The sequence below is a fragment of the Oryctolagus cuniculus genome, chromosome 5 (genome assembly GCF_051225735.1).
Source record: "Oryctolagus cuniculus isolate XC-2025 breed Fujian yellow rabbit chromosome 5, ASM5122573v1, whole genome shotgun sequence".
NCBI classification, from domain to species: domain Eukaryota; kingdom Metazoa; phylum Chordata; class Mammalia; order Lagomorpha; family Leporidae; genus Oryctolagus; species Oryctolagus cuniculus.
In genome coordinates this window covers 160,899,682-160,914,619 of record NC_142871.1, presented here as the reverse complement: position 1 = coordinate 160,914,619, position 14,938 = coordinate 160,899,682, and the positions used below count along the sequence as shown (strand labels likewise).

Genomic DNA, 14,938 nt, shown 5'->3' with positions numbered 1-14,938 from the left:
GTTGCTCTCTTACCCTACCTTCAACCCCACTATAGACAGGTGCAGACATTCCACACAATGGTGTGGTTTTAGAACATGGGCATGGAAATACCGCAAGATGTGGAGAATGCTAGTCATATTATTATTTATCATCCAGTCCAGGACAGTAGGAGAATAAAAGAAAACAATAAGAATAAACCAGGGCTATCATATGCAAACTAAGTTATAGAAACTTTGTTAATACTATAAATAATACCCTTGCAAATGTTTTGAAAGGATCCCATACAGACAAATATCAGCATATTTAGTCAAGGTGAATGGTAGAGAGAGAGCAATAGTGATAAGGAGCTCAAGATGAAAGCTGTAGTTTTTAATGTCTGCTATATGCTTCTGGTCACACAGACAACTCTTCTAATGTACACAGGCACCACACAAATAAAGAGATTTATACAAGGAGCTGGGATCACAGGTCCTTAGTAGTTGTGAATTTCAGACAAGCAAATATTGGATGTTTGATGAAGAACCAAACATATTCTGAATCTCCTTTTTCATGGAGGTAGCACATCTTTTTAGCGAAGTAGTTTTCTCAGCCTTCTTTCTGCTAGTACATTCTGAAGTTCCGAAGACGCCTCGTCATTTTGTTCTCTGTTCCATTCAAGTCGAACAGGTGATTTTCCTGCTTGTACAGAGGGGCTTGATGAAGTTCATGGGAAAAAAACGAAGTAAAAAACGAAGTATAAAAAACAAAAACCTTTAGTTTTCAACATCAGTCCCATCAAGATACTTTTATAAGCAATACCATTAGGTCCATCCTTAAAGAATGGACAGTCCTGGGAATTTAACCAAATCAATGCAGTCTTTTTTACATTATTAACTAAAGAAAATGATGCCTTTAAAGATTATTTTTCAGTGTTAGGAAACAAAAAAAGCCAGAATAAACCAAAGCGGGATTGAAGAATGGATGCCTAATGATTTCCTACAGAAGTGCTCTCAAAATTTGCCTTGTTCAAGGAGAGGAATGAGCAAGAGGTTGTCACGCGGGAGAAGGACTCTCTCATGAAGATTTCTTGGACATGTTTTCTGCTAAAGTTTTGGTTAACTTTATCAGACACCTCTGCTAATAAGCAGATGATATCTCTTGGGTCTTCTGAGAAGTCAACAAGCAAAAATGTGCTGAGTATCCGATGGTGGCCATGACCTTTGTTCTTGGTTGTTCATTTTGCATTAACTGGACCACTTCCAACTCTTGGTAGGCACTGCTCTGGTTGTCCCTTGTCTTCAGGATAATGCCGGCAAGACCACCTTTTATCTCCTGTTATAATTCTTAAAAGAAATGGGGCAGGATCTTTGATTCCACTTGTTTGAAATGTTCTTTGAAAACTGTTGTCTGTCTGCAGCTGACTTGGCTGCAACAGTTTTGGCAACCATCAATCAGAAAGATTGCTCCACTTTAATCTTTTATTTGGGATTGTGTAAGATTTTTATGTTGTTGGCTATTGTTTCTGCTATTAATTACCAGTTTTCTTCAAGTAGCACTTTAATAAGATTAACTTTTTCCTCACCAATTGACGTTTGACGTGGATGGTCTGCCACTGAGGTTTCATCTTCAACTTTTCCTTACCCAGTCTTAAAACAAGTTACACTTTTCCAAACTACTGATTTCTTTGGGGCATTGTCACATAAAGCATCAATGATTTCACCATTCTTCTACCCAACATTTACTATAAATCTGATGTTTGTTCTTGCTTCAATTTTATCTGAATTTATGTTGCTTGGGTAGGGACTCTGTTCAAACTAATATCTTATCCCTCTTAATGCTTCAAACTAAACTCTTCAGTCATATTACAACAAATTTGTTGAACTTTATTTTGGTGTGAAATAGTTTTGAAAGTTATATATCACCATTTCATAATACATATTATCTATAAACTTTTTAAGACCCTTTATATAATTCATTTAAAACTTCATAATTTTTCTGTGAATCTTGTTGGTGACCCCGTCACTAGATAAAGAGTCGAATCCACAAGGGTCTTCCAAGTAAGACCATCTCTACCTTGGATTTGCACTGACAGAATGAGGGGCTATCACCGTTATTGTTTTGTTGAGAGTAACTGTGACACACCCGTAATCTTTCTAGTATCTTTTGTCTGAGTGAATAGTATTCTGAGGATCCACTCTTGATTATTCTGATATATTAACAGAAGTTTTGACAGTGACACCTTCTGCTTCATCTTTGAACCATGCTTTTCCGGCACTGGACCTTTTCTAGGAGGCTATTTTTCATTTTAGCATTGTTTGCTATATTGGGAGACTAAAATTTTCCATAGCCATCATGTCATCACTTATTTGGTTAGTAGTCCTTCCTATAGTTTATTTTTCACATTTTATAGTAAACAACAAGAAGAAACCAGGTAACATTTAAAACCCTCTGGTTGGGAATCTTCTTAGTTCAATTATCTAGTTCATTATGTACATTGTCTACTTTCCACATAATTGCAGGCAATGGCATGCCTAAACTCTCTGACACTCCATCATGAGACTTTCCCTTCCTCCGTTTTCCAATTGGATTATCCTCACTTTCCTACCAGCCCTTACCCCTTGGTCTCAAAGACCATGAGATCTGTGGTCATATCTTCTTCAAGGTACCTTAAGCCTTCACTAACACTCTCCTCAAAGTATTGTGAGTTTCAATGTCAGTCTCATATTTGGGATGCTATTAAAGAAACCTCCACTTTTAAGCCCCCAAATCTGTTGTTTACTCAGCCCCTCCCCCATGGGAGATAATTTTCAAGACCACTAGTGGGTGTCCAAAATTTAGGATAGTAATGAATCCTATATGTTCTAGTTTTTTTTTTTTTTTTTTAGTTTTTAAGGATTTATTTTATTTATTTGAAAATAAGAGTTACAAAGAAAGTTGAAAGATGAGTGTGACTTCAGTATAGGCACCAGGAGAGAATACTGGGATATGGGGTTGGAACCATTAGCACAAGCCAGATCTTGCTGGACTCACAGAGGATGATGGTGAATCTACATGCTATGTCCACTTGAGAAGCCAATGGACTTTTAAGCAAAAAAAGGATAGTAGCTGATTTGTGCATGGTCAGAAATGAAACTTTGAAAATATTAAATAGAGGTTTGTTTATTCTCCTCTCCTATAAATCATGTTTCTCAGCAAAATTCAACTACTATTGCCTCATATAATTGGAGAGAGGAAATAGCCCCTCAATACGGAGAACATTAAGAAGAAGGTGTCGCAGTCAGACAGCAAGAGGAATACGGAAGCGTTCCCTTGGCTCTTGGTGGATGTTGAGCTGCAGAATGAGGAAAAATAAAGGAATCAGGCATTAAAATGGACATCTGTTATGGTTTCTTCCCCTCCAAAACCGAATTCTTTGGGATTTGTAGAAGGAATGAGAAATTGTTTGATGAGAAATCCAAGAACAGAGAGGCTCTACTGGCTTTCGGTTGAAACCTCTGACAAGAAGCCATGGTGGATAGTTCCCGGGTGGGTGTGATGCTACCAAATTCGAGCTTGACATACATTACGTTGTCATTAACCACAGAGAGAGCCCACATTTAGTGCCATATAGAAGGGGGGAGGTGTTCCTGAAACACACACATTCTCAAAGTAAGATTGTTTGAGGAGGGATATTTATTGACAAAGGTGTAGTACAAAATTATCCATTAGAGACTATATTATAAGGGCTGTTTCCACCTATAGGCTTGAAGAGACAGACAGAGCGGGCGCCAGTTCTGGCACCAGACAGACTCACACAGAGGCATCCATCTTGAGTACAACAGTGATGCTAGGTGGAGTGATAAAGTTGTTCCGGGGAGCCTTGATTCCCATAGAGGAGGAATTTTCCTAAAATCTCTCTCTCCCTTCCCTCCTATGACTGGCCAAAACACCACATCAGAAGCCACCTGAAAGTAAAAGGCACAAGAACCATAATGATGGGGCTTCACAATGTAGCTTCCTGTGGCAGACCACAGAGGAGAAGGGTACAGATAGACTCTGGGAGGGAAGAAGAAACACAGTGGACACAATTTCCACAGTCTCACTTAGTTGCAATGGGATCAACAGCAAACCAGAAACCTCTACCCTTGATGCAGGAGTAAATATATTCAGAACTCATCAATTAGCAAGCTGGTAAACTTACCCAGGAGGAAATGGCACATAGAATATAAGTAGTAGGGTTAGTGTCTTCACTGAGCTATAAAGTTTTGCTGATGTACTAGATGGGAAAAGTCAGGGAAAATAATCAAAGATGAATTTTGGTATCTGGCTGAAGTAAATTGCTGGACTGTGGTGCCACTTACTGAGATGGAAATGACAGGGTAAGTAATGAACAAGGTTTTGAGGAGCAAAATTTAAGCTTTCATGTTGGATGCATTCAATTTGTGAAATGTTTAGAGATTTTCAAATAGCAGTGATAAGAGTGAGATACAAAAGATCAGAGGCTCTGGCTGTAACTATCAGTAAGGTGGAATTAGAAGTTGGGAATTGTGGAAGTCATTCTGTGAGACACCTCTATACAATTTTGTTTGCATTAGATCATTTGTTTCACTGTATAAGTTGTATCATTTAATCTTCACAACAGGCTAGTGATATATGCACTGCAATGCCATATTTATTTCAGAAATGGGTAAATTAAGGCTTAAAGACCTTAAAGCATTTTATCAAGGTTAGTGTACACAGTGGAGCCTGTGATCCCTTGGAAATGAATGGAAAGAGCTAGACATTATAACTCTGTTAAATGCTATGCTATTTCCCTTTGCAACAATCATTATCCCTAAAGGAATCAAAGACTTCAAGAACTGTTCACACAGAGAATCAGCTTTCTCATATAGAGCCAACTATTTTCAAATCCTTTCAAGTATTTGAGCAGCATTTATTATTTATAAGAAGTGAATAAATTAAAATTTATCTCTTCACTAGAGATTTTTTACAAACTTTAATATGTAACAATTATTTCATGCAACTTTCATCATAGTTCTTCTTTTATATGAAAATAGCTCTTCCTTTGGACAAAAATTTATTCTGGAATATTTTGCAACATAGACTTTCCACCATATACTATTAATCTAAATAAGCAGTAGTTTGCTATGATGGGGGAATATTCAGGGAACTATTTAGCAAAAATTATCAGTAAACATTATTAGTGAACCAGAAATTAAGATGGTAATCTTATTATTTATGTAGCATCCAAATAAAATCCAAAAGTCTCACTAGTTATCATAAAAAAATTTAAATATTGATTTTCCCAAAACTATCTCTTTAGCTTTTCTTAGCCTGGATCACCTTTTCCAAAAGCAATATGAAAAAAAATGTTACAAGGCAGGCAAGATCATTTTAGTCATTGTTCTTCAAGGAAGACAGGGATGGGTGTTTAGCCTAGTGGTTGAGACACTAAAGGTCTATATATCACAGTCTCTGAGTCTGAAATTTGACTCCAGCTTCCTGCTAACCAAGGGCCTGGGATGCAGCAATGATATCCTAGATAATCATAATTCTGCCACTTGAATTGAATTTCCAACTTTTAGTTTCAGCTCCAACCCAGTCCCAGACATCATTCTGGACATTTGGACATCTCTCCTCTCCTCTCCTCTCCTCTCCTCTCCTCTCTCCCCCTCCCCTTCCCTCCTCTCCCCTCCCCTACCTTCCCCTCCCCTCCACTCTTCTCTCCTCTCCTTCCCTATCTCTCTCTATCTCAATCTCAATCTGGATCTCTATCACTATTTCTGCCTCTCATATAAATTTTAGAAACATGGAATAATTCCTCTAAATAGCAATAGATTTTCATAAATATCTGCAGATCCTTTAGCTCTCTTTTGATAGATAGTAAAAGTCACCAAAGAGCAAATTTGATTCCACACAACTGGATAGATGTGTACTGTTCTTTTTACTGACTGTTGAATATTTTATGTGGATGCTGATATTCAAACTCATGTTCTTTCCTGTGGTAATGCTACTATAAGGAGAAGAAGAAATGAAGACCATCATTCAAGCCTAGTTGATAGTGGTTGAACACTCCAATGAACAAATCACTAACATCATATGCATCAATCCATAAATCTTTCCATTATTGATTTCAGGTAGATACAATTATTATCATCATTTTACAAGTAAGGAAACTGAGCCAGCGCCACGGCTCACTAGGCTAATCCTCCGCCTAGCGGCGCCGGCACACGGGGTTCTAGTCCCAGTCGGGGCGCCGGATTCTGTCCCGGTTGCCCCTCTTCCAGGCCAGCCCTCTGCTGTGGCCAGGGAGTGCAGTGGAGGATGGCCCAGGTGCTTGGGCCCTGCACCCCATGGGAGACCAGGAGAAGCACCTGGCTCCTGGCTCCTGCCATCGGATCAGCGCGGTGCGCCGGCCGCAGCGTGCCGGCCGCGGCGGCCATTGGAGGGTGAACCAACGCCAAAAGAAAGACCTTTCTCTCTGTCTCTCTCTCTCACTATCCACTCTGCCTGTCAAAAAAAAAAAAAAAAAAAAAAAAAAAAAAAAAAAAAAAAAACAAGTAAGGAAACTGAGCAACACATAGGTGAGGTTGAGCTAAGGTAGCTGACTTCCACAGCACCTGCTCTAACCCTAGTAGTGAATTGTGAGTTTCATATTCATTTATATTTAAATGATTTGAAACAACTCTAATAAAAAACATGATTCATAGGTAAACAAACAGAAAGATATTTGAAAGATATTTCTGTACTGTAACTGTATGTTTAGAAATAATAACAACCTATTACAGAAAATCATCTCTACTCTGGAATTCTATGTACCAAATCCATAAAACGTCAGTAAATAGCAATGCTGAAACTAGCTTTGAATTCAATGACAGTTCTTCAAATTTCTTTTTTTTAAGTTTTTCTTTACTTATTTGAGAGGCAGACAGACAGAGTGGTCCCACTTGCTGGATTACTTCTCAAAAGCCCACATGATAGAAATGGGCCAGGAACAAACCCAGGAGCCAGGAACAACGTCCACATCTAACATGGGTGGGACAGGCACTCAACAGCTTGAGATTATCAATACTTAGAGTCTGCATCAGCAGGCAGCTACAATAGGAGCCAGGCCTGGGTGTGCAACTCAGGCACTCTGATATGAGACACAAGCACCCGAACTGGAGTCTTAAATGCTAGGCCAAATGCCTTGCCCCTGATTTTCTCCTAAAAACTAAAAAATTACATGACTTTTGCACCAAAAATATAAGAAATGTATTTCAGTATATTTTGCTTGAAAATAGTTGATATTCTACATGTTATGTAGAATTGCTGTCTTTGGGGACCAGCGTTGTGGTACAGCAAGTAAAGCCACCACCTGTAACACCGGCATCCCTTTGTGTGTGGTTGCTCCACTTCGGATACAGCTCCCTAATAATGTGCCTAGAAAAGTGGCAGAGGATGGTGCAAGTACTTTGGCCTCTGTACCCACTTGCGAGACCTGGAAGGAGCTCCCGGCTCCTCACTTCAGATTGGCCCATCCCCAGTTATTGTGGCCATTTGGGGAATGAACCAGCAAACAGAAGAACTCTCTCTGTCTCTGTATCTCTCCTTTTCTCTCTCTGAAACTTTGCTTTTCAAATAAATGAATATTAACAGAAAAAGAAGCACTCTGTTTAAATACAGAACCATTTGCATTTGTTCTCAGCTTTACCAAAAAAACGCATATATTTAAGTCCACAACTACAAACAACTTTGATAACTTATTGGCCTTGTTTATATCAAGAATATGCAGGTGTGATATTATCAACAATTCTACCATGATGTTTACAAATACAAATACATTGCTGAAAGAAAAGTCCAATGAGTGAAATAAAAGCAAGAATAGAGCTATCTTTTGAAGGGTACAACTTATTAAATAATTCACTTTAAATATAGCACCTGTAATATATGATTAACAGTCATTAACTGATTTATACTGAAGAATTAACCTGACAGGCATCAGGCTAAAAAACATTATGCATTAATGTCTTGACAAACCTCAAAGATCTTCATTCTTACCTGGTAAAGATAAGCATGTTTAACCAGGTCTATAAAAATTTGGATGCTTTAAACCTGAAGTTAAAATACTAGAAACTTTATATTCTCTTCCCCAAAAACCACAAGGAGCAAAATCATTATATTCAATGAAGAAAACTCCCCAAACCCTCTTCTCACATGTAGATAATCCAGGAGGAGCTTGAATTCAGTGACAGGAAGTAACTTCCACCGACTGTCTACAGTGCTGTTTTGCCCTTGTAAGAAATGTGCTACTCTAAACCCTAGACAGCATCACAGTCTCCAGAGGAAACAAGATGAAGAACTCTGGTCTCCAGATGTAAAAGTGGAACACTTGCTTCAGTTTTCATGGAGCAACGATGAAAGCTACCTCTAATTTGACTTTTCATGGAATACTACCTTATCCTCAGAATTAGTGGAAGGCATATCCCAGTCCCTAGAGGAATGGATTTTCTATTAGTCTGTAAGAGAATATTAAAAGGAAGACACAAGTATGTGTCGTGATACCAAAAAATTGTAAAATCAAAAAGGGAACAAATTATCTGGATAGTATATAAGAGGAATAGCCATAAAAATAATGAGTACAGCACTTTAAAAATTCATGGCAGTTTCCATTTCTGAGGAGCTCCATGAATTGACTTAATTTTAAGCTATTTTTAACAACTGCTTTATTGAGATATATGGAGCAGGGAGGAAAAAATATTTCTGATATTAAAAACAACCTCTTGCTTATTGAGAGAAAAATGTCTACTGATGACCTAATGCCATTAAAGTTGTTTCTATACACAATATCTTTTTGGTAGAAATTCCATTACAGGGGAAGTAAAATAAAATATTAAAAATGAATAATTGATAGGACAACTTTGTCTTCAGAACACCAGTGGCACATCTGACCATGTCAATATGTCAAGCTTCTGATGGAATATAGGACCAGAGGCATGGGTCCTGCTTTGGACAAACACATAGAAATGGACATTTTCTATAGAATTTAAGTATAAATCAGATAGTAGGTAAAATTATTATGAATGTTATTAACTCTGATTATGTTATTTTGGCTACATTTTCATTTTGACACAAGATGATGTATTTATTTTTTAACACTCCCGACATGCTTTATACAAATGTTGACACAACAACTCCTGCACCCCCACCTCTTAGGCATGTCCACGGAGGTGTCCAATATTTTCTTATTAACGAACAACCATCTGGAAAACACCCTGAGCAGGAACCGGCAACCAGACTGACTTCCTTAGCAGGACACGACCAGAATTACTGAGGGAGATTGGGACCACATGAAGAAGCTTAAATGTTTTATTTCTTACTTTTCAGATGTATTTATCTGTATGAGAGGCAGAGTTAGAGAGAGAGGGAGAGGCAAAGAGAGAGGTCTTCCATCCACTGGTTCACTCCCCAAATGGCTGCAATGGCTGGGTATGGGCCTATCTGTAATCAGGAGACAGGAGATTCTTCCAGATCTCCCACATGGCACAGTGGCCCAAGCACCTGGCCTTCTTCCACTGCTTTCCCACGCCATTACTGGGAAACTGGATCAGAAGCAGAGCAGCCGGGTCTCAAACTGGTGCCTATGAGATGCCAGAGCCAAAGGTAGAGACTTAACCTGCTACGCCATAGTGTAAGCCCCTATTTCATGTATTTCATGGGTACTGTTTTAAGAAGATAACCATATTTCCCTCCCTCCTTCAATACTTTATATATATAACATATTAATGTTATATATATATAATTATATATATTTGTTATATATATATAACATTATATATAATGTTATATATATTATGTATATTATATATATTATATATAAATATAATATATATAATATATTATATATTATATGTATATTAATGTTATATATATAATGTTATATATATAACACATTAATGAGATTGAAGCAATAACCAAAAGTCTTCCATGAAGGAAATATCCAGGACTCCAATGGTTTTATTACTTAATTCTCCAAAACATTTAAAGGTGAACTAATTTTAATACTTCCCAAACTCTCCTTTCTTCTTTTTTGTCTTTTTTCTTTAATTGTTGCAAGGACATAATTTTAATCCACTCTATAATCACAGGATTAATTCACCAATCATAATATTCAATAAGTAAAAAGTAGGAAGAGCACAGGAGTATAAACAAGGACTAAAAACAACAATCATAGCACAAGATATCTTTCATTTCTATACATTTTTTTGTGTTCTATATTAACTGCCACATATCAGAGAAAACATCATATTCGTCTTTTGGGGACTGTCTTATTTTACTAAGTATAATGGTTTCCAATTGTATCCATTTTGTTGCAAAAGACAGGATTTCGGGAGCCAAGATGGCGGAATAGTGAGGCATGCACCGATAGTCCGGGAAAATTTAGTTTAATAAAAGGGGAGTTACGTTAGCCTCAGAAAAAAGAACCAGGAAAATATTGCAGAGGAAACTCTTCTGGATCGAGTGGCTGTGAATCGGAGGACCTACTGGGAGAGCAAGGTCGCCCACCGCGCGGAAGCCGAGCCGCGGGACCGAGCCGCGGAAGCCGCAGGGTCTGCGCACCAGTGCTCGAAGGGGAGTACATGCCACACAGACAACAGCGGGGAGACTTGGGACGTCCAGGGCTCTGAGTCCACACATCGGCGCTGGAAGGGGAGGTGAGCTCAATAACCCGAGACATTAGTGGGGAAACGGGGGTCAGAATCTAGAGGGGGGCCGGAAAGTGCAGCAAACTCACCACCGGAAAGAAGGAAAAAAAAAAAGCTTGGGGATTTCTCTTCCCCCTAACCTTGCAAAGGTTGCAAGGCTGCAAGGCTTGAAGAATTCGCAAGAGACAAAGAGCAGGCCCCCTCTCTGGATTTACATATCAACGGGGGAGAGCTAAGGAACTGAGTCACTACAATTCAGTAGCCTAGGCAACCCAGTGGGAGTCCAGAGGAGCCTAAACGGACTCTGTGGGTAGAAGCCAGAGACTGGAAGCTAAATTCCATCAATTCTGCACAGCCGTGCCGTGCGGTGTTACTTACCCCCTGAATAAATAAAATAAATAAATAAATAAAAAGAGAGAGATTTACCACGCATAACCTGAGGGTGTCACCTTTGCACACCCTTAACCAGGAAGAACCAAGCAGAGCTCTCAGGCCGCACCCATCTCAAGCCTCCAAGGCTCCTCCAACAGCAGGCAGTCCACTTAACACGGACATAGTAAAAAAAAAAAAAAAAAAAAAAAAACGCACAGTGACGCAAGAAGAATTAACTATGCCAAGTAACAAACACAGAAATCGAGAGAACAAGATCAACGATGACACTATGATGCCTCCAAATAAACAAAACACCCCAAACCAAACCAAGATTATGAAGATGATGAGATAGAAGAAATGCAAGACACGGATTTCAAAAAATTTATGATAAGAACATTTAGAAGTTTTCAAAAGCAAATCCTTGAACTACAGAAATCCTTATTGGACAAGACTGAAAATCTCTCTCGTGAAAATGAAATTTTAAGGAAGAATCAAAATGAAACTCAGAAACTAGTAGAACAGGAAAGTGTGACAGTGAAGAGAAATCAAAATGAAATGAAGAGCTCAATAGATCAAATGACAAACACATTAGAAAGCCTTAAAAACAGAATGGGTGAAGCAGAAGAGAGAATATCGGACTTAGAAAATAGAGCACAGGAAAACATACAGTCAAACCAAAGAAAAGAAGAGGAAATTAGAAATCTAAAAAATATTGTTGGGAATCTACAGGATACTATTAAAAAAACCAACATTCGAGTTCTAGGAGTTCCTAAAGGCATGGAGAAAGAGAAAGGATTAGAAGGCCTTTTTAGTGAGATACTAGCAGAGAACTTTCCAGGTTTGGAGAAGGACAGAGACATCCTAGTACAGGAAGCTCATAGAACCCCCAATAAACATGACCAAAAGAGATCCTCACCACGACACGTGGTAATTAAACTTACCACAGTGAAACATAAAGAAAAGATCCTAAAATGTGCAAGAGAGAAACGTCAGATTACTCTCAGAGGATCTCCAATCAGACTCACAGCAGACTTCTCATCAGAAACACTACAGGCTAGGAGGGAATGGCGAGACATAGCACAGGTGCTAAGAGAGAAAAATTGCCAGCCCAGAATATTATATCCTACCAAGCTCTCATTTGTGAATGAAGGTGAAATAAAGACCTTTCATAGCAAACAGAAATTGAAAGACTTTGTGGCCACTCGTCCGGCCCTGCAAAAGATACTTAAAGATGTGCTACACTCAGAAACACAGAAACACGGTCATCAATATGAAAGAAGGGGAAGGAAGAACACCCACCAGTAAAAGAGCATGGGAAGCTCAAAGCATATACTAGAAAATATTTCCGGGAAAATGGCAGGGAAAAGTCACTACGTATCAATAGTCACATTGAACATTAATGGTCTGAATTATTCAGTTAAAAGACACCGTTTGGCTGACTGGCTCAAAGAACACAACCCAACTATTTGTTGCCTACAAGAAACACATCTCTCTAACAAAGAGGCATGCAGACTGAAAGTGAAAGCTTGGAAAAAGATATTCCATGCCAACAGAAACCAAAAAAAAGCAGGTGTAGCCATATTAATATCAGACAAAATTAACTTTAATACAAAAACTGTTAAGAGAGACAAAGAGGGACACTATATAATGATTAAGGGTTCAATTCAACAGGAAGATGTAACTATTATAAATGTATATGCACCTAATTACAGGGCACCGGTCTATTTAAAAGATATGTTAAGGGACTTAAAGGGAGATTTAGATTCCAATACAATAGTACTGGGGGACTTCAATACTCCACTCTCAGAAATAGACAGATCATCCGGACAGAAGATCAACAAGGAAACAGCAGATTTAATTGACACTATTGCCCAAATGGATCTAACAGATATCTATAGAACTTTCAACCCTACATCTACAGACTTCACATTCTTCTCAGCAGTGCATGGAACCTTCTCTAGGATTGATCACATACTAGGCCATAAAGCAAGTCTCAGCAAATTTAAAAGAATTAGAATCATACCATGCAGCTTCTCAGACCACAGCGGAATGAAGCTGGAAATTAGCAACTCAGGAAACCCCAGAAAGTATGCAAACACATGGAGACTGAACAACATGCTCCTGAATGAACACTGGGTCATTCTAGAAATCAAAAGAGAAATCAAAAAGTTTCTGGAAGTAAATGAAGACAACAACACAACATATCAAAACTTATGGGATACAGCAAAAGCAGTATTGAGAGGCAAATTTATAGCAATAGGTGCCTATATCAAGAAATTGGAAAGGCACCAAATAAATGAGCTTTCAGCGCATCTCAAGGACCTAGAAAAACTGCAGCAAACCAAACACAAATCTAGTAGGAGAAGAGAAATAATTAAAACCAGAGAAGAAATTAACAGGATTGAATCCAAAAAAAAAAAAAACACTACAAAAAATCAGCCAAGCGAGAAGCTGGTTTTTTGAAAAAATAAACAAAATTGACACCCCATTGGCCCAACTAACTAAAAAAAGAAGAGAAAAGACCCAAATCAATAAAATCAGAGATGAAAAAGGAAACGTAACAACAGACACCACAGAAATAAAAAGAATCATCAGAAATTACTACAAGGACCTGTATGCCAGCAAACAGGAAAACCTATCAGAAATGGATAGATTCCTGGACACATGCAATCTACCAAAATTGAACCATGAAGACATCGAAAACCTAAATAGACCCATAACTGAAACAGAAATTGAAACAGTAATTAAGGCCCTCCCAACAAAGAAAAGCCCAGGACCAGATGGATTCACTGCTGAATTCTACCAGACATTTAAAGAAGAACTAATCCCATTTCTTCTCAAACTATTCAGAACAATCGAAAAAGAGGGAATCCTCCCAAATTCTTTCTATGAAGCCAGCATCACCTTAATTCCTAAGCCAGAGAAAGATGCAGCACTGAAAGAAAATTACAGACCAATATCCCTGATGAACATAGATGCAAAAATCCTCAATAAAATTCTGGCCAATAGAGTACAACAACACATCAGGAAAATCATCCACCCAGACCAAGTGGGATTCATCCCTGGTATGCAGGGATGGTTCAACATTCGCAAATCAATCAATGTGATTCACCACATTAACAGACTGCAGAAGAAAAACCATATGATTATCTCAATTGATGCAGAGAAAGCATTCGATAAAATTCAACACCCTTTCATGATGAAAACTCTAAGCAAATTGGGTATAGAAGGAACATTCCTCAATATAATCAAAGCAATTTATAAAAAACCCACAGCCAGCATCCTATTGAATGGGGAATAGTTGGAAGCATTTCCACTGAAATCTGGCACCAGGCAGGGATGCCCACTCTCACCACTGCTATTTAACATAGTTCTGGAAGTTTTAGCCAGAGCCATCAGACAAGAAAAAGAAATCAAAGGAATACAAATCAAGAAGGAAGAAGTCAAACTATCCCTCTTTGCAGACGATATGATTCTGTACTTAGAGGATCCAAAGAACTCTACTAAGAGACTATTGGAACTCATAGAGGAGTTTGGCAAAGTGGCAGGATATAAAATCAATGCACAAAAATCAACAGCCTTTGTATACACAAGCAATGCCATGACTGAGAAAGAACTGCTAAGATCAATCCCATTCACAATAGCTACAAAAACAATCAAATACCTTGGAATAAACTTAACCAAGGACGTTAAAGATCTCTACGATGAAAATTACAAAATCTTAAAGAAAGAAATAGAAGAGGATACCAAAAAATGGAAAAATCTTCCATGCTCATGGATTGGAAGATCAACATCATCAAAATGTCCATTCTCCCAAAAGCAATTTATAGATTCAATGCAATACCAATCAAGATACCAAAGACATTCTTCTCAGATCTAGGAAAAATGATGCTGAAATTCATATGGAGGCACAAGAGACCTCCAATAGCTAAAGCAATCTTGT

General features: G+C 38.2%; 1 protein-coding gene across 1 annotated transcript in view; it reads right to left on the bottom strand.

The window, feature by feature from the left end:
* The window catches only part of LOC100356714 (uncharacterized), a 322,021-nt gene that overhangs the window by 238,286 nt on the left and 68,797 nt on the right, over positions 1 to 14,938 (bottom strand). The window lies entirely within an intron of this gene.